This window comes from Drosophila gunungcola, chromosome 3R (assembly GCF_025200985.1).
Source record: "Drosophila gunungcola strain Sukarami chromosome 3R, Dgunungcola_SK_2, whole genome shotgun sequence".
Classification (NCBI taxonomy): Eukaryota; Metazoa; Arthropoda; class Insecta; order Diptera; family Drosophilidae; genus Drosophila; species Drosophila gunungcola.
Genome location: NC_069139.1, coordinates 30,632,767 through 30,654,429, shown reverse-complemented (window position 1 = coordinate 30,654,429; position 21,663 = coordinate 30,632,767). Strand labels below are relative to the sequence as shown.

At 33.8% G+C, this 21,663-nt stretch overlaps 1 protein-coding gene and 1 long non-coding RNA gene across 2 annotated transcripts in view; one reads left to right on the top strand and one right to left on the bottom strand.

Annotated features, from left to right (window-relative positions):
• The window catches only part of LOC128251729 (uncharacterized), a 41,841-nt gene extending 37,120 nt beyond the window's left edge, over nt 1-4,721 (top strand). Inside the window, exon 3 of the long non-coding RNA XR_008267239.1 lies at nt 4,068-4,721. This is a non-coding gene — a long non-coding RNA (uncharacterized LOC128251729). The remainder of the gene's footprint in view (nt 1-4,067) is intronic.
• The window catches only part of LOC128256002 (insulin-like receptor), a 74,034-nt gene that overhangs the window by 46,203 nt on the left and 6,168 nt on the right, over nt 1-21,663 (bottom strand). The window contains exon 2 of the mRNA XM_052986432.1: nt 9,201-9,696. The gene's annotated coding sequence lies outside the window, so the exon portion shown is untranslated. The remainder of the gene's footprint in view (nt 1-9,200; nt 9,697-21,663) is intronic.

Below are 21,663 nucleotides of genomic sequence, written 5' to 3'. Positions count from 1 at the left end.
AGTTTTTGAGTTCTGATGTTCACGAACTTCAAAAAACTCGTTTAATCTGGTAGCACGGCCAGTCGTTTGAAACGCTGTAACTCCGTTAGTTTTACTCGGATTGACTTCAAATTTGTACAGAATATTCTCAACAAATTGTTGATTTAGAAAAAAAAAACATGGGCATTCTTTACTTTTATGAAAAAAAAAAACTATTTTTAAGAGTTGGGCAGGCGTTTTTTTGTTAAAATATCATATTTTTTTTAAATTCCTAAATTTTAAAAAGTGGACAGACATGAGCATTTTATAACTTTTTTGAAAAATTATTTTTATGCCGTCTGCAAGTGATATTTTCTTGGGTAAAAAATGGTAAAAACTTTAAAGTTCCATGTTTTCTAAAGTTTTACATTTTGTGGGCAAACAATTCTCTTATAATAAAAAAATAAAAATTCAAAATAGTCCAATCTTAGGTTTCTTAGGTGGGTAAAAAAAAACTAGTTGGTGGGTAAAAGTGGGCAAAAAATAGGCCAACGATTCCGCTTTTTAAATTTCAATAATTCAATTTTAGTCGACCCAACTTCTTTGAGCTCATAAGCCGATCGTAAAGAGTTTCGCTTAAGGGGTTTCGCTTAAAGAAAAAGGATTGCATACCAAGACTTTAGAAAAATAAATTGGTTCAGGAGAAAGGGCGGTGTAAGTATACAAACGTGGTCATACGCTTCGAATGACTGCCAACTTGCTTGGATCCGTTCAAAAGTTATTCAAAAAATATTAGAAATTTGGTATGTAAAAGATGCGTTAAGAGGTGTTTTTGTTTGATATACTTTACAGTGTCGAAAACTCTTCCTTCAATATGTTAAATACTTTTCAACAAATACAATATTTCAGAAACGCGATTAAAAATTACTAAATATATCTAATGTATGTATTTTTATACCACAGAGGGCATTATAATTTCAGTCAGAAGTTTGCTACGCAGTGAAGGAGATATTTCCGACCCTATTAAGTATTGAAAAAAAATTCCTGATATTAGGTTAGCAGTACACAAAACTAAACTTAAACTTCTTAAAATTTTCTTTTGCAGGAATTTGTCGTTAATTATCAGTAAATTATTCGTGAAAAAATAAAATTTTCCGATCTTTTTTTTTTTAATTTTTAAAGCAATAATAAACAAAATTTAACACATGCATACATACATTTGTATGTGAAACACGTGGACGCCGACAGAGCTCTACTAACGTCGACGTTGAAGGCTCATTGTCTAGATTGGGGAACACAGTTTTTATATTTATGGACATTAGTAAACTAACTATTTAATTAATTAATTGATTTAAAACCCCCCATAATAAAATTTGCTCCCAGCCACTGTAGACAACGTTTTTCTGATCTGCAGGTTTCGCGGGAATTGTGCGTTTTGGGCGTCAACGTGAGCAGAGCTCTGCCGGCGTCGACGTTTTACATCAGCGGTCAACACATTCTCATTGACCTGTTCGCACATCTTTGTGTTAGTAATTTGCACGGCGAAACTTGTCAATGTATGTGTGAAAACAGCGGTATTATTTTACCGGCTGCGCGGCGGCAGAACACGACTCAGTGGTCGGCACGCATACTATAACATGCTACGGTTTTACACTGTACGTGACAAGTAAGCAGATCTCTGTCGGCGTCCACGTGTTTCATATACGTATGATGTATGCATGGGTTAAATTTTTTTTTGTTATTGCTTTAAAAAATATAAAAAAACGAGCGGCAAATTCTATTCTTTCACGAATAATTTACGGATAATAAACAGCAAATTCCTGCAAAAGAAAATCTTGGAAAAGTTCAAGTTTGGTAAAATGTTCTGCTAACTGCACGAAATAAGCTGCGAACCACTGTATACACTTCGGCATGCTTCCTTTCTTGTTAGGCAATATTTTGTTAGGTTTTGAACGTTTGATGCAAACAGAAATGTTCGCTTACAACATTCGCTGACCGATCATATTATATATTTGGGTTTCAATTATACCAGACACGAGTCAATGATCGGGTGTACCGGAAAACGCATGACTCGTTGCAGATCTCTGGTGAACATATAGAGAAATTACTAATAAAGGCGCCAATTGCTCTGCCACTCTCTTGAGTGACTTTTCCATGTAGATTAAAATTGTATTTTTTCACGGTTCGATTCGAACTTGTAATTTGGCCCCGCGGTGAATTTCTGCAGCTGAACTGCTCGCTCTCATTGTTAAGGGCTGATGCGAGAAGTGCAGTTGCAAATTCACCGCGAGACTGAATTACAAGTTCGAACCAAAAACCGATAAGTTTGGTAAGAAATCAAACTTCGAACATGTCTCTCAGCAGAGCTTGAGCAGAGGTTCGGTCAGAGCAAATGGTGTCTAATATATTTTTTACTCTATGGTGTGTACATATGAGAAAATATGATTTGAAATGTTTCAACAATCTTTCTTTTACACTGCTCAAAAAATGGGCATACAGTCGCATGGTGGGATGAGATACATATGGCACCTATAGGATAAAGTCAACCGATTTTGATAAAAATTTCTATAAAAACCTAATCTAAGTCAAAAAACCAGAGGTTATACACAAATATAAAAACAGGGAGATTAAATTTTACCTGTTCGTTCCTATGGGAGCTATAGGATATAGTCGTCCAAGATATGTCTGTGTACAGATAACAAAAAACCGGCTATTACATACCCGTTACGTAGCTAACAAATTTCGAACTAAATTCCCTTTACAAAACAATGGCGCCATCTGTAGAATTGCATTGCCATCAGCAGATGCTAGGAGCGTGCAGCATCTCTTTCTTCTGCCATCTGGCTATCTCTGTTCCTCGCAATTCAAACTCTGGACTTCAACTTATTCACGCGCCGTTCACATAACTTAAAACGTGATTTTAAAATGGTGAGTTTTCATAAGATGTGATGCCACGATTAATGTGGCTGCTGCTGGTGCTGCTGCTTCTTTATCTCCGATTTCTTTTTAAACTTCGGCATTCTTAACAACAAGAAGAGAGATAAACAACTACAGTCGTTGGAATGTGGCCATGCCCCTCTGACACCCTTCGCATTTCGATTGACATTTGCGGCTACAGCTGTTGCTACTAGTTGCTGTTGCTACTAGTTTGGTGGGAGGAAAAGTACATTCAGGGTTAACTGTCTTCGGACATCATGTTTAATTAAAGGCACACAATAAATGATTTAAAAAAAAAAAACCGAAAAAAATTATCATATATCAGCCCACCATCTAATACATCTATCTATCATCTCGGTGACTCCTTCTCCCCTCGATGGTTTATTAATCTGTAGTTAGAAAACTATTTACAGCCCAATTTAAATTGTAACTTTACGTCATATATGTTTTGTTCATGGCTCTTTATTACGAGTTTTCTTTCGCTATCGGTCAGTCAACGCAACAGCGCAGAATTAGTATACTTAGTACATGTGTTTCGCTGTAAAAATAAAGCGGTTCCTTGACTTGATTTGTAAATGAAAATGAACAAAATCTGGAAAAGCATCAGTAAGCTAACAAAATTATAGCTAGAAGAACCTCGTGATTATGATTTGCTTTTAAACAAGCTCTTGTGAAAATGTATTATAATTTAAAAGCTACAGGAATATGACATTTTATCAGTTAAATCCATAGTCAGTCACTTCTAGTCTGTGCAAAGTATCTTTTAGCTATTTGCACTTTGGGGCCTTAACTGAGCTGCAAACCTAATTTTACCATTAATACTTAATATGAACTGATGATCCCTTAAGAGTATTATGTACTAACTTCAGCTCAAAGAAGTTGGGCCGACTAAAATCGTATTTTTAAAATTTAAAAAGCGGAAACTTTTGCCCATTTTTTGCCCACTTTTGCCCACCAATTATTTTTGTTTGCCCACCTCCAGTTTTGATAATATGGGAAGTTCGAAAATTTTCGAAAACCTAAAAGTCGACTTTTTTAATTTTTTTTTTTAAGCAAGAGAATCGTTTGCCCACGTTTAGTTTTTATCATTTTTTACCTAATAAAAATCATTTGCCGATGGCATAAAAACAGTTTTTTCGAAAAATAAAAAATCGTTTGCCCACCTCCAACAGAGCCAAGAAGTTGTTGGAGCTGATAAACACAGATGTGCGTGATCCGCTTCCCACACAATCGCTGGTGGGATCAAAGTATTTCCAGACTTTCAGTGACGACAAGTCCAGGAGGTTTTTGTGTTCTTCTAGCGCAGGAAGGACGAAGTGCTGTCGAAATTCAAGGAGTTCCAGGTTCTGGTTGAGCGGCAACTTCGTCTTTGAATTCGTCAACAAGGAATTTGATGACTTTCTGACTTTTTGACAACGGTATCGCTAGGCAGCTTACTGTAGAGTATAGCGTTCAGCAAAATAGAAATTAGTGGAAATGTCTAGTTGTCTTCTCGTGGAGTCCGGATTAGGTGAATCCTTGTCGGCTGAGGGTGTTAACACAGCTTTTTATTTGCGAAATCGGACCGGTAAGAAGCCATATGTTAACCATCAAAAGATTTTTGGTTCAATTGCAGTTGCCCTGGACAGGGGTCCACGCAGGGGGAGCAAATTTCAACCTAAAGTCAAAAGGTATACAGCAGCCAAAGGCTACCGTCTTTATGATTCAACTGCTCAGCTAGTAGTAGGCGAACGCGATGTCCTATTTGATGAGCATCATGTTCTGGCAGCTGACGATAATAAGGCCCATTTCGATATTTTTCCGGGGACCGATATGATTTGTGGCAACGGCGCGAGCAAAACTGGTGAGGATGACAGCTCTAGTGAAAGTTCCGATTAATATGAGAGCGCGTCAGAAAAGGCCGAGTTTGTGGACGTCAAGGATGATGACATTAAGGGTGTTGATGCTAAAGATGAGAACGAGGATAAGAAGGATGAGGATGACGACGTAATGGGAACACATGTTGGCCAAATCGGCCAAAGCTTATCCGGCCAGGAAAACCTGGTCGTCCCAAAAATCAATTTAACATCCTAGGGTCCTTAGTTTCAATGAGTAGTTCGTATGCATCAGAGTGACACGAAGCCATGCAAAGAGAATATGACTTGCTTCTCGCAAACAACACCTGGCAGGTCGCAGATTTTCCAAGAAATCAGCGAGGTGTTGGATGCAAATGGGTATTCAATGTAAAGCGGGACAAGGATTGCCAAATAGAACGCTTCAAGGCGCGACTGGTTGCCAAAGGATGCTACGGTACCAACTACCAGGAAACTTTCTCCCCAGTTTGCAGACTGGAAAGTGTGCGCTTTATTTTGGCATTGGCAGCAGAGATCAAGCTTTATCTACGTCAAATGGACGTTTGTACGGCGTATTTAAACAGCTACCTCAACGAGACGGTATATGTGAAACAACTGGAGGGATTTACCGATCGATTTGTTTCTCAAAAAGGTAATATAGGGTTTGAAGCAGTCAGGAAGGGCATGGAACTCAAAGCTCGATAGTGTCCTGGTAAAACTCGGCTTAATTGCTTGTGAAAATGAACCGTGCCTGTACAATCAAAGTGGAACCACGCCCATCGGTTAGGGCGCTGCCGTTAAAATGTTGTTCATTAAATCTTTAAATATATATTATTATGAATATTTGAATTTTATATTCCACTTTAATATTTGCAACCTAAAAAATAAGTGAAAATAAGCTTTATGACTCTCATGGCTGACGGACGAATTTCGACGGTCTGAGAACTAGGCCAATTTGCACTAACCAACTAGATTTGGCGCAAAAAGAAGACAACTTAACTAAAAAAACAAAAATCTGAAAATTAAATTAAAGGGTTTAAAGCAATAAACAATAAGAGAAACAACAAATAATCTCTTCTTTCTTTTAAATAAATTCTTGCCGCAAACCTATAATTTTCCTTTTCGTAAATCTTTTAACCTTAGCTTTTGATAAATATTTGTTTGGGTTTAAATTAAATATGTATTGTAACAAAAAAAACACCAAAGCATCCAATAAAATATAACAAATTAATATTTATTGCTAATATCTATCAGTTTTCTCCACCACTTTAGTTGAGTTATTATGTTTTTAAAAAACCATTTTGGAAAAAAATAACAATATATTTAACTAACTTTCAAGATTTTAAGTCTGTTGTTTATTTTCGTGCATTTTTTTCGTCCCAATATTAATCGCTAACATTTTCCTTCTTTTTGCTACATTTTTGTCTTGTTTTCTCATTAATTTCCATTTTCATATACCCTTGCAGAGGGTATAATAATTTCAGTTAGATGTTTTTAACGCAGTGAAGGAGACATTTGATAAAGTATATCTATTTTTGATCAGCATCACTAGGAGAGTCGATCTAGCCCTGTCCGTCTGTCCGACCGTCAAGTCTCTCAGTTTTTAAGCTATCTGCATAAAACTTTCCCAAAAGTTGTCTTTCTATTGCAGGTAGTACACTAGCCGGATCGGACGACTATAGCATATAGCTCCCATAGGAACAATCAAATAAATGAAAAAAATTTTAAGTTTGCTGTTTTTTAATTTTTTTTAAGATCTTCGACATATAGTTATGGTTAAATATTTCAGAATTACAGAATTTCATCAAAATCGGACGACTATAACATAAAGCTTCCATTAAAACATAACAAAATAAAAAAAAAATTTAACTTTTTTATTTTGTAATATTTTTTAAGTTTATTTTGATTTATTAATAATTTGAAAGTTCAGAGCTACGCTTTTAATTTTATTCAAATCGGAGAACGATCTCATATAGCTGCAATAGGAACGATCGAATAAACTAGCTGCAAATCGGCCTAGCTTCAATATTTTTAAGCATATACGCATATAAATCGAAATTGAGATTTTTTTAAGAATGCTTAATTTTGGCAATAGCTGAAAGGGTATATAAACTTCGGCAAACCGAACTTTGTTTCCTTTCTTGTTTCAGTCAGTTTCAATCAGTCACACGCACATTACGGAAAAAACTATAGAAATAAAGCGAATGAGAAATAAAGGAAAATAAATCCAGCGGAAGTGCGTCTAATTGAACAACAGACAGAATTGCGCTTACTTGAAGATCGGTACAAAACAAGGTGCAAGCCCCAATATAAAAACCCTCAGAACTCAGACGTGCTCAGTTGCTATCTCAATCAACATCTGTGTGATTGCACTGCCTGGATGGATAAATGACAGCCAATACGTGCTAACCGCAAACTGCTGGCCATTAAAGTCCCAAAGAAGAAGTAATTTTCTTATAATAACAAGAGGAAATTGACTGAAATTATTCGTGAAATAATCAAACATGCCGCTCGTGTTTAAAGTTTTTTTTATTTAAAATTAATGCATAATATCGCGAAAGGTTGTGTTTAAATTTCAAATCTCGATCAAGTCGAAATTGAAAAAGGGATGGTTTTTTTATAGCCTATAGCAAAACAAGGCGTCAGCAGATGTGTTGTTCAGACAAACTATTACAAATTGGTTTTGGCACATTTTCCGTTGTCAAACTTCCCGGCTTCAAAACGGTTCCGTTTTGTGTTTAATTTTTTGTTACAAATAAATAATAATCTTCACGTACTCACTGTAATCTTACCTCGTCAATAGGTGTTTTTGTTTAATATCACAAGTTTTTGCTTTAACTACTTTTCAAGCATACCAATACCATGACCCGAAGTTGTCCCCAAATGGCTTGGATAGTGAAAAAAAATGAAGAACAAGCTCTTCATTAAATACTTTACTAACAAATTTCAAACTGCATTGCCAAAACTAGAGGTTAAGAGCGTGTAGAACACCTTACCCCCTGCTTACAGTTCCTTTCGCTCTGACTTTATACATCAGCAATCACCAGGTCAGTGGTGTCATTTTTTTCTGAAAAAAAAGCTGGATCAAAAAAATAAAAGATTAAAAATAGCGGAATTCCAGGAATAATGTGTTGCTTGTTTTTCATTAATAAATCTTTAAAACATTAGCGGCAAGTTTGATTCTTTGACAAATAATTTACGGATATTACGCAAATTCCTGCGAAAGAAAAATTTAAAAAAGTTAAAGTTTAGGGTTTGTTTTAAAAAAATATATTAAAACACGAGCGGCAAATTTGATTATTTCACGAATAATTCACAGATTTTTCCGCCAAATTCCTGAAACAAAAAAATTGAAAAAGTTCAAGTTCCTTTTTGGTGTACTGCTAACATGCTGTCAAGTTAAAAAAAAAAAAACATTAAAACAAGAGCGGTAAATTTTATTATTTCACGAATAATTTAGGGATAGTTAAGGCCAAATTGCTGCAAAAAAAAAAAAAAAATTGAAAAAGTTAAATTTAAGTTTTGTTGAAAACTTTTTAAAAAATGTAGCGGCAAATTTTAATCTTTCACAAATAATTTACAGATAATTAACGGCAAATTATGGTAAAAAAAAAGTTTATATTGTGAAAGTTGTACCGCTAACTTTATGCACATGCTGTTTCATTTTTTAGATAGGTTTCCTTTTTAATTGAAAAAACTTCCGGCTCGACTCAATTCAACCACATAAAACAACCGCAAATACAATGAGACGGCGACAACAACGAGGCGTACAGATATTCGTTAGAGCAATAAAGAAATGTTATTGCAATTGCAATGGCATACTGCTCGCCACATTGTATATATCCGCACCCCGAACCGCTCCATTTTAAGGCGTCAAACATCGTCTTAAGAGTGGTCCCCATCTGTGCGAGTGTCTGTTCCAAAACTGTGAAAATACCCAGACGGTGAGTGCGCATTTGAGCGACTACTGCTACTTCAACTTCACCTTCTGCTGATACGGTCGGTTGCCTGCCTCCATCATGGAAAATTAACGTAACCCTGTCGTTTTTCAACATATACAGACTGAATGTAAAGATATTTCTAGCTTTTTACAAAATATTTGTTTGAATTTTAGCAAAATCGACTATAGGATCGGTAGAACATTTTATTGAAAAATCCACATAATTTAACTTTTACAAACACATCCAAACGATAGAAATTTTTTTTTTTTAAATCGGCAAGTTAAACTTTTTGAAACAGTCTTAAAAAAAAAAACATTCCTGTTAGAATTCCGGAAAGTGTAACAAACAAAACATTCCCTCTTTGTCTAATTTGATTTAAACTTTTTTCTTATCGACAATTTGCCGTAAATTATTTGGGAAAAAAAATTTGCCGATAAATTTTGTTTATAATTTTGAGATGTTCTGACAACTTGACCCAGAATATTTTATTTTAATTAAATTGTTTGAAGAAAGAGAAGGAAATGTAACTTACCTCAGGTGAGAATACAGAATGTCAGATAGTATATGCCGTTTTTTTGTTTTCTTTATTTTTATAAATTTCTATAAATTCAAACACGTTTCAATATTTTTCTCCGGAGTTGTCTTTGCACATTTTGTTCAGCTTTCGATGAAAGATTTATCCGTTGTCAAAAGAGAATTCCAAAAAACAAACTAGGTGGAGAAAATGCACTTGGGGTCGGAATTCGGCGACTTTAAAGACTTATTTTTCCCCTCTCTTTCTCTGGCTTTGTTCCCTGGTTTCTGTTGTTTTTTTTACTGACTAGCAATTTTATTTAAGTTATAGTTTTTTTTTATTTTTTCGTTGTTGTTTCCGTTTCTGTTGCTTTCTTGATCTTTTGTTCACAAGTATTTGTGGTTGTTGTCACATAGCATGCCTGACTTTTTCTCACATGATTTTTACTTTCTAACCTTCGCGGCAGGCACTCGATTATCATTTCATCTCAATGGTGCACTTGGTCGACGTGGAACTGAAATGTAAAAATTAGAGAAATTAGAGGTGATGAGAATAAATTTTAATTTGTACGAACTCAAATTGATTTGATATTATAAAAAAGATGTGTTTGTTATAAAAAAAAGCATTAAAAGGCCGAATTTTCAATTATTAAGCTTAAAGAGTTAAAAGCCTTGTAAAACATAGCCTCGTTAAATGTAACTGCTATTTTTTTAGTATTTACCAGCTTTTAAATTGATGGCCTTTAATTTTTTTCTTTCACAAATAATTTACGGATGGAAAAGTTCAACTTTAGTAGGGTGTATTGCTAACTCAAATGAACATAGCAGGTTTTTTTTAACGCTTTAAACAAGAGCCTTAAAATAACGGAATAGATATCGGAACAATTCAGTAAAAAACATTTTGGATAAGTTCATGATTAGTAGGGTCTTCCGCGCACTTGGTATCCACTTGGCAGAACAAATGTTTTTAATTTTTTTTTTTAACAGCGTCAAATTTTTTTTAACGGATAATAAACGGCAAAAGCCCTGCTAAAAACATTTTGGAAAAGTTCAATTTTATTAGGGTGTTCTACGAACTTAATATCAACCAGAACAACTGCTTTTTATACCCTTGCAGAGAGTGAAGCAGACATTTCCGAGCCTATTAAGTATATATATTCTTGATCAGCATCACTTAGAGAGTTGATATAGGCATGTCCGTCTGTCCGTCCTTCTGTACGTCCGTTACTACTCAAACTAGTCTCTCAGTTTTAAAGCTTTCTGCATGAAAATTTCACAAAAGTGGTCTTTCTATTGCAGGTAGTACACGCAAGTATTTCATAATTTTAATGTTTTCAAGAATGTTTAATTTTGGCAATAGCTGCAAGGGTATATGGACTTCGGCTTGCCGAAGTTTGCTTCCTTCCTTATTTTTTTATAAATGCGTTAAAACAAGAGCGGAAAATTTTTTTCTTACACGAATAATTTACGGATAAGTAACGGCAAATTGTCGATAAGAGAGAAGTTTAAATTTCAAAAGTTATTCTGCTAATTTGATGCATTGAAGTCCTGATGATCCGGAAACTTAATGTTATTGAGAATTACTGGCCAATTTTCAATCTAACCATTAAAAAAAAAACCAAAAAGCTTATTGTTAAAAAAAAATATTCTATTGGAAGAACGGGCTAAAATCTAACATAAAATAATAAGTATCAATATATTTTTAAAATTAAGTGCGAATAAATAAGCTGTTAGATTGAAATAGTCAGAAAAAAATACTTTTTTTTTTTAATTTTATCTAATGGAATTGTGAAACAATTAAGGGCCTAAATATATTTAAAAATACAACTTAAAAAACTGCGATTAAATTTGTTTGATAGCTCGTGTTTGATAAACGTTTTTAATTTTCAGTTGTACCCCTGCTCGAAATACGCTGTAAGCAACTGTGCTTCCTGCAATAGAAAATAGGCTTGTAGGCAAAAATCGTTAAAACTGAGAAACAAGTTTGAGTAAAAACGGACGGGCGTACGGGCAGCCATTATTATGGGGAAACATCAGAAAAAAAATTAAAAGTTAATTTAAACATATTTATATATGATTTTTTGACAGATGTTGTTTCATAAAATTAAAGAGAACATTTTTTGAGAACTAACGGCAAATTTGATAAAAAAAAAAAGTTTTGTTAAAGAATGGAGTAAAATCTGAAAAGTTGATTTAACAGAATAGAGGCTACACGAAATATTAAGTTTCAATGTACATTATATATTTAAGATTAAGTGCGTTGCACGAAATTTTTGAAAGTTTTTGACTTTTAATCTCACAGCGTATGGCGAAACCATTTATTTTGGTCAAAAAAAAACAAATTACGACAACACCCTAAAACTTAACACACAAAGCAAGTAGGCGCGTCGCCGGCATTAAACATGTGCTGCAACAGAAAATGAGAGAGAAAAGTCAAGAAAAGAGCGCTTGGCGACGCGAGAGACATGACAAAAAATACAAGTCAAGCTAAAAACAACAAAAACAAAATCCAACACAATAAAAAGTCGCCAGGCATGCAAGAAGAGCAGCGACGCCGGCAGAAGCAGAACGCCGACAACCCTTGAGATGACGTTGACCCCGAAAAATGACGCAAGGCGCAATGTGTGAAAACGAATGCGAATGGGACGAAAACAAACTAAAATATTATAACGACACGGCGCGAGAGCAAGCGAGCAGGAACAGCGTCGGCGTCTGCATGCTTCGTTCTCTTCCCAAAAGTACATTTTTTTTTTATTTGCGGATAGACATGCTAAAGCGCAGTGAGTATAAAAACACGCTGACAGGACGAAAGCCGCAAAACAACAACAAAGTGCTATGGCAGTAAGGCGGCGGCCAGACAGAGGGATAAAGAGAGTATATCGCGCACGTTGGCAAAGACCGTGAGAGCGTACACAGAGCGCATGTCAGCGATATTAACAAGCAAAAGGATAGATGAGAATTTTGAAACGCGGAAAAGGACGAGGAGCAGAGAGATACGCGAAGGAGAAAAGGGTTTATGGGAACACATAAGTATTTGGTTTTAAACCAGATAATTTGCTTATAATAAATGGAATAATACTAGATGTAGCCAATTTGTTCATTTGTTTCCAAAATAAGATTATCAAACAAATGTTAAAAAATATAGTTTGAATTATTATTGAAATATATATAAAAAGAGCTCGGATAAACATGCAAAAAGTTTATTTATAAATTATGTCTCTCTACCAAGTTGCCAAGCACAACGCCAGCAACATCACAACGCAGTCGCTTATGAATGGAAATAAGGCGCACGACTTTCCTCCTCGCTCCCCCGGAAAGCATGTGAGTGCACAAGGGACAGACAGTTTGCATGCGTGTGTGTGCTTAGTGCAGAAAACGTCGGAGTCGTTGGCCCTTAGTTGGTGTTTTGTTGGTTGTTGTTGCCGCGCAATGTGGTACAGTACCAAAAATATTAATACTATACCTTGTATAACCGCTCAAAGGGAAAGAACAGGAAGAAAAGAATCAACGGAGGCGCAATGTCTCCTATATGGGTTGCAATAAAAAAAAACTAAACATGCGGTTGTAAAGTTGTAAAACTGCGGTCGTAGTCTAGTATGTAGTAGTCCCTAGTGGTATTGGTCGTAATTTGTAATTAAGTGTGCACTACAGAATTTATAAATCAGAACAACAATCCCAAATTAGCTAAGCACCTAACTACTTTACACTAAAAGAAAAAAAATTGAAAACTATTATAAAAAAATACAATACCGTGTACTTCTGGTTGTACTTCCTAACACCTTCCCCCACAAGGTCGGGGTCGGTGACAAGGTCGATTTCTTGTAGAAAAAAAATGCTAAAAACTGTTGTTTTTTGTTTTCTTTGCTGTTATCATCCAATATAAATATGACCTTGCTCAACAAATAACTTAATTAGAGGATGTAGATTTAGTTAAAATACTCATTTTATGTTTGGTGACAATTTTGGGTAAAGCTAACATTTTACGAAAACAAAAATTAAAAAAAATACGTTTGCCTTCTAACGGAAATAAAAAACCCTACTTACACTTGGGTTGCTTGATTGCGGCTATAACTAAACGCAGTAAACGCAGTGAAGGAGACATTTCCGACCCTATAAAGTATATATATTCTTGATCAGTATCGGTATCAGTCCGTCTGTCCGTCTTTCTTTCCGTTTCTACGCAAACTAGTCTCTCAGTTATAAAGCTATCTGCATGGAACTTTCCCAAAAGTTGTCTTTCTATTGCAGGTAGTATATGTACCATGAGAACAATCGGAAAACAATTTTTTTAATTCCTTGAGATAAAGTAATGGGTAATTATTTCAGAACTGCTAGAAAATTTAAAAAGAAAATAAATTTTTTAAATATTACCTTGCAGTTTTTTTGTTTATATAGATCTTTTATGATGTAGTGATGGTTTATTAATTCGGAATAACGGTTTTAAATGTATTAAAATCGGAAATTGTAATAAATACGAAATAATCACTGTTTTTAAACGAATACGCATAAATATAAAGATAAAATAGAGCTCACGGACCTTAAAAACGGTGCCACATTTTTGTTATTCCTTGAGATAAAGTAATGTGTAATTATTTCAGAACTGCTAGAAAATTTAAAAAGAAAATGAATTAAAGAAAAAAAATTTTTTTATGTAACCTTGCAGTTTTTTTTGTTTATATAGATCTTTTGAGATGTAGTGATGGTTTAATATTTCGGAATAACGGTTTTAAATGTATTAAAATCGGAAATTGTAATAAATACGAAATAATCACTGTTTTTAAACGAATACGCATAAATATAAAGATAAAATAGAGCTCACGGACCTTAAAAACGGTGCCACCTAATTATAAAACCATTAAATTGTAAAGCTACCGCCTATGCTTGGGGCTAACAAATACATAAATTTTTAACAGCGATAGCGGGCCTTCAAAAACAAAGAAAACAAGAAAAAAAAAAACTTCGACAAGCCGAAGTTTACATACCCTTGCAGATGTTGCCAAAATGAAATATTCTTTAAAACATAAAATTCTCGATTTATATGTGAAAATGTTTAAGCACATTTAAGCTGTGGTGATTTTTAGCTAAATTATTCGATCGTTCCGTTCCTATTGGCATCTATATGACATCGTTTTCGTTTTGAAAACTAAAAGCATAATTCGGAATTGTTAAACCATTACTACATCCAAAGAAAAAAAAAAAAAAGTAAAAATAAAAATAAAAGTTACAATTTATTTATATTTATTTTTTGTTGTGTTCCGATTGAATGAAATGCGGAAAATGCACATAGGGGTTTTATATTCGCATTGGTTAATTTTTGCAAGAAAAAACTTAAACTTTATCAACATGTCCAAGATTTTCTGGAAATTATGGGCTTCTATTTCGTAGGTTAATGTCATTTGACAGCCTGTTATTGATTATTATGCACGGTGTTTGAGCCATTTTATTACTTTTACAGATCAAGCATAAGTTTAATTGTTTTCATTTAAAAATTTAAAAATTTGTCATTTTTAAATTACCGCTTATAGGGCTGAACCAATTAATTAGATAACATAAAATTATTGGCGTTCGTTTTGCATTAATAAGAGATTACGGCGATCCAACGCTCATGTCCAATGTGCAGCGTCAGCTTGGAAGGCGGATAAAAAAACGAAACATCATGGAAATGTGTCTAAAAATAAACTTGAGCAACAATGTTGCAAAAGCAAACATCCGTAGACAATCAGTGACACAAAGTGGGTGCCGGGGTGTATGTTAAGAGCAAACGGGGTGCGGACCGGCCAGACAAGAGTAGAGCTCTCTTGGCCAGACGGCGGCTTTTTTTCTGGTCTTCCAGCCGGTGCTCTCTCTTTATATCTTTTGGCCAAGTCGCTCGGTCTGTTTGTCTGTTGAGTGCCGCAGTCCCATTGTTTGTGGAGCGATAAAGGGGCGGCGACGGCAGCAGCGACATTTCTTTAAAAGGGGCAGCCGCAACAACCGATGTTACCAAAACAGGATTAATTGTGTTTAAAAAAATCGATGGTTTAAATACTCTTTGTAGAGATTTTAAAAAACGTATATGTTTTCATTCATTATTTTATTTATTTAATTTCTTATTTATTTAATTTCTTATTTCTTAACTACAACAAGTTTTTTAAGATTCACAAACAATTATCTTTTAAAGTTGTGCTTCATATAAAGGCAGATTCCCTTTTTTTAATAATTTTATTTTTAAGTGTGCTTCTATTTGAGTCTTGTCGAACCCGGTTTTTTAAGTAAATATAAAAAAGTAAAGGTCATTTCATTTTATTACATTTCATGAAACCCCCTACATAGGGTATGAAAACACGATATATAGTATATGGAGTGCAGCGCTGGCCGCGAGAAGCACGCGAAACGAGACTTGGCGGTTATATGCGGAACTCGGAAAAAAACGAAAAGTTTGCCAAGGAGTTGGCAGAGAAGAGCAGATCCAGTTCACTAATCGCTAAATTTACGAGTACAGTTAAAATTAAATTGTAAACAAATTTTCTCGATGCGAGAGAGGGGACCATATACCGTGGGATAAATACAACAACAGAGACAAGGGAGAGTTGAAACTCGGGTTAAGTTTTTAATTTACAATATCAAAAACTTGGAAAAAAACTTGACAGGCAGTAGCCTTTCCCAGAAAAAAAAAAAAGGTTTACTGTCCTCATTCATTTTTTCATTTCATTAGAAATGTTAAAAAATATAAAATGAAGGTGAAGACGCTCAAGATAAATGCAAATTGATGGACAAGTGGGCAAGTAGTTCATTATTAAAACCTATTTTAATCTTTTAATGGGCCAAAATAAATAGTGGTGTGAATCACCTTATAAGCGTAAAATCGTTGCACTATGTTTCTAAAAATTATAAACGAAATAGTTCTTAAATATAACTTGAAATCAGGGACCGTAATCATTATAAGCGATATTCAAAAGTATCACAAATAATTATTACCTTTTAATTTTATTGATTATGCTCAGAAATAATGATTATTTTTAGTTTTAGTATTTTTGTCAAATAATATCGCTCTGAAACAATGATTATTTTGTGAGCGATATTGTTTCGCTTACAAATAGTGATTATTTTTTAATAAATAAAATAAAACTCAAAAACCATCATTATTTCTGAGCAAACCTATAAAAATACAATGATCATTGCGGATTCGAGAAGATAATCCAAATAGCGAACAAATGGTATAATTCAATTGATTATGGGGCTTTTGGGAGTGGAAGATTTTTAGTTTGGAAAATAATAATAATGATTTCTTTCGCAACGAAATCAAGCAGGACAACGTCTGTCAAGTCCGCTAGTTTTATATGAAGTTTCATGCAGAGTTCTCTTAAACTTTTTGTGTACACCATATGTATTTTTGAGAACCGAGCTTACAGCAAGATATCCAGGACTGTTCCTGTTTTCACTCGGAAGAGAATTTGATAATATCTTCGGATTTCCCTTAAACATAGGAAAATTTACCCTCTTTTGGTTCCTTTTGTTCCCAAAAAATCAGCTGTTTGGCAGCTTTCCCCTATTGACAAAGGCGTTTGATTTGACAAAGCTTTGCTGCCTCAGGGCTAATTAAATTTTGGCCCGCTGGTGTCCTTCAGCTAATAAGATTATATATTTGTATGCCGCATTTAGCCAGTGCTAGAAGAATCTGGTGTCAGTGTTGTGAACTTTTCACAAGTAGTGTTGAGAACCAGAGTTGCCAAAGGCGAAACACATTTTTAAATTTTACTTTGAATAAATGCCTATCCTACCATATTCAAACAAACACAAAAAATCGTGCTTAGAATAAGTCCAACCATGACAACCCTTGTAGCCTCCCCTTCAATACGTTCGGAATGTCTAAAATGTCAAAGTCTAGAATCGAATCGATTCTGAGACGCAATCACAAACTAATTTGTAATAGGTCAAATATGTTTTTTTAAACCAAGATTGTAAAGCAAGAATGTTTTTAAATTATTAAAGAATAAGGTAAAAATATCATATGCACTTTAGCTTATCGCAAATTATTTTTGAATCAATTAGTTTCTGTGCTTGCGAAATTGAATCCGCCATCCAATTGCTTGGCGGAAAGTTTCCGTGAGATTTTTACGGAAGTAAACAGAGAATTAATAGAGGAATTTTTTGGTTTCCGGGTGAATCTTTGGGAAGTGAAAACTGGAATAGGTCTGGGAAATTCGAATCCATGTGAATCTTTCGGAAGTAAAAACTGGAACTGGACTGACAAAGGCGTTTGACTTGCCTGAGTTTCATTTAATGGCATTAATTATACTAATTTTATAAAATCGAAGAATCTAGCGAGTACAAATACAAATTTTACAATTTTAATCAGACGTTTTTCTTCTCATGTTAGTGTTGTTAATTTTTCACAGGTAATGTTGGGCAAAATGTCCCAACACAACACGTTTCAAACAACTAGGTTCATTAAATAAAGCGGTAATAAGAACTAACAGAGTTTTAAATTTAACATAAATTAAATATAAATCAAAATTTGCAAAAATGCAGAAGGTTATTAATAAATAATAAAAATGGTACTTAGCAAATTAAATTAAGTAAAAATCATAATTATGAGTGAGTTTATGGAACTCTTTAATGCTCAGCAGGATACAACTTGGATGACAAAAAGAAGGAGCTGATGAAAAATCATATGCATTTAAAAACCAGATTTTATAGTGGTGGCACTTAAGAAGTATTGTTCGGTATTTTCTTAAAATGCCAGTGTGATCTTAGCAAGATCGTTAAGTAATACCATAAGAAATCTTAATGTATGTACCAAAGTATCTACCAAAAATAGACACAAAATGAAAGTATGCAGCCACTCTATTTTATCAAAAACTTTTCGAACTAACTTTGAAATAAAAATTATACCAATGTGTCGTGCTTTCTTATAATTGTGCTACGGATTCATATCAAAGTTTATATATATTTTTTTTGTTTTCGCATCTTATTGATATGAACAAGATTTTGGGATGAAAAAAAATTTGATACGTAAAAATTGAGGAGACAATATCAAACTGTGTATATACAAAAAATTTAAATAATATAAAATAAGATTATAATTTAAAACATTTTTTAATGTTACAAAAAAAAAATAAAATAAAACCATACAAACCCAACCAATTTAAAAATATAAATTGTTTATAAAAAACAAAGCATCCTGTTCTTAATCTTACCATAATGAAATGGCAAATCTGATTTGTGCAGTATGTCAGTTTGATATGAAAAAATACCAGTTTAATAGTGCGAAAATATCAGTTTGTTATGCTCGAAAATATCAAACTGATTTGCCTCATGTGGGAGTTTTTGTATTTTTATCTCTGTGCATATACCATCTAAATAATGTTTATATAGTAGTTGCAAAGTGGCGAAAGCAAATTTTAATTGTTTTCTGTTTGTCAACAAGCCCACTGATTGACAGTAAGAGCAAAGCACACCGAATCCGGTGAACTCTGAAAACTTAGGCACACTAGAAAGAATAAAAGTATTCCGCAGGCGAAACTGTTTATCGATCTGAGTACTATGTTTAAAGCCTAGTACTATTCGGAAGTACAGACTTTTTAATCGATTTATTTATCTGTATGGACAACTATAATAATTTTACAATAATTGTTAATTATAATTTTGCAGTTACAAGTCACATAAATAATATACTAATTTTCTTTTCTGTTGAGCTTTCAAGCTTAAGGGTATTTTAAATATTCTGTTGATCCTTGATCAATACGTCTAAGTAGGCACGATCTTAAGATCACCAATCATAGGACGGACAAGATTAAAAGTTAGGGCAGTCAAAGGTTATTCACGGGCGAAAGAAAGTGCCCAAGAAAGAGCAAAAATAAATAACGCCAACATTGTTGACGCCCTGGCGATTAGAAAATAAAGCTTAACAAATGCTCTTAAAAAGAAGAAAACAATGTTAGCTAGAAAGAAGAAAACAAAAAAACAATAACACGCGAATGCGAGTGTCGTCAGCAAATCGGAAAGCCAATCAATAGATATGCAGCGCCAAATGCCCAACAACAAAAAGACAAGACACGAAGAAAAATAAAGAGAAAGAAAAGTGAGCATGCGTAGGGCTTATCTCGTAATGTTTATGAAAAATAAATACAATACAAAGGCTACAAAAACAAGAAAAATACTGTGGTCGTGTGTGTAACCCGACTTTAAGATACCCCCCTGCCCAATGAATTTATGTAAAAAGGCTTATTACCAATAAACCGAATAATTTGCCAAATTCTTACGAATAAAAACAACACAAAAAAGTATTTGTATATAATATGAACATTTTAGTAATAATATTTATGATGCTGAAAAATATTGAAATTCGTAGGGTAAATGGTGAAATTTAACTTAAGGTGAGGAAAACGACCTAAACTCAATCCTACTGCACCGTAAATGAAAATAGAAGCAAGTTTACCATTTTTCACATATGAATTAGCAAGAAAGAAAGCAAACTTCGGCAAGCCAAAGTTTATAAACTATTTCAAAAATTAAATATTCTTTAATGCAACAAAAATTTGATTTTCATGCGTCTTATATACACCCCGCAATAGAAATAAGTCTTTGCAAAGTTTAGTAAAAATAGCTTTAGCACTAAGAGATTAGTTGCGCAGAATTAAACGGACTCACGGACGGGAAGGCTAAATCGCATCGTCTTGTAAAGCTAATTAAGTATGATGTATACTATATACTTTATAGGGTCGTAAATTTACTCTTCACTGCGTTGCAAGGTTTTGACTGAAATTAAAACACTCTTTGCAAGGGTATACAAAGTTTCTAGAAGTAACGGGTATAAAAGTGAAGTGAAGCCGACCACCCAGCAGCGACTTCAGCGTCGACGTCAGCAGAAAAACAAAATACTCCAAGCGCCACACCAACACATACACTCACGAAACACACACTTGCAGAACACATGCTTACGAGCACTCACGGAACACACATATCGCCACACATCAAAAGCAGCAGCACGCACTTTATCAAAAACACAATAGAAGCTCTCCCGCTCTCTCAAATTCCTCTTTTACCTGCAGCGTGTGGGTGTCGGAGGGAGGAGATTTCATACCTACAAATGCAACCACGTGTGTTGTTTATTACACCAACACAAACTCACTCGAAAGCTGCCAAAGAAAAATAATAAACGAATGTCAATACGAAAACGGAATGTTTAAAAACAAGAAAAACAAATAACTGAGCAAAGCGAAATGCCAAATAACTAAAAACAAAAAGCAGTGCAAGCGGGACGGCATTTCTGATAGACAGAGATAGAGCTTCAATATTAAAATTTTCAAAAAGAGAACGGGCAATAATACTAAATCAGGGGCAGGCACTGTTGTTTAAATTGCTACATGCAATTTTTTAATTTTCTAGGCACATTTCCATATAACAATACTTTTTTTAATTATAAAAACTTACAGAAAACATACGTATGTATGTATGTACATATGGTATGTTCAATTTCTAATTCGACACACCGCAAGGGATACCTGGATAGAGCTTGAGAAAATGTTGCAGAAATGTATGTATGTACACGAAAATAGTATTACTTTTCTTTACAAAATTGTATGTCAGAATTCTTAGAAATTTGTAGTGTATAAAACGACTTTGTTTCTATTTTTATTTATTTATTTGTACACTGTAAGCCTAAGTATAAAACTAGGCTACAGAAGTAGTATCAACCATAGCTGCTGGGGCTTGTTTCTATTTTTATTCGTTTATGTTCAAAAGCAAATTGATCCCCACCCGCATTGGTTCGATCGCAATCATTACTATTTCAATATTTTGTGCTAATTTGTTTCTAGTGCAGTTATTATAACACGGAGTAGCGCAAATTTTTGTGCTAATTTTGTGATAATTTATTAATTTCAAAGTCTGAATCTCAAAGAAGTTGGGTCGATTTAAATCAAATTTTTGAAAATTGAAAAGCCTTGTCGTTTGACCATTTTTTGACCACTTTTGCCCAACAATTAGTTTTTTTTCCTCAATAACAAATTAAACGTTTTCCCACATTTTGTGATTTTGAAAAAGTAAAAACTTTTTAGTTTTCATCATTTTTTAACCAAGAAAACATAATTTTACAACGGCTTAAAATTTTTTTTTTTAATTCTTTTAATTGAAAATGTGGGCCAAAATAGGCATTTCTTATTTTGTCGAAAAAAAATATTTTTTGCCGTTGGCAAATGAATTTTTCTTAGCTAAAAAATTATGAAAACTTCAAAGTTTCATATTCTCTAAAGTTTTTACTTTTTCAAAATTTTAAAAGGTGGGCAAACGGGAAAACCGATTCTCTTGTGATTACAAAAAAAATTTTAGAACTACCCATATATTCAAAACTGGAGGTGGGCAAAAAAAACTAATAAGTGGGCAAAAATGCCGCTTTTCAAATTTTAAAAATTCGATTTTAGTCGACCCAAATTCTTTGAGATATTTTTTTATATACTTCAATTTTAAAGGTGGGCAAACAAGGGCATTTTTTTAATTTT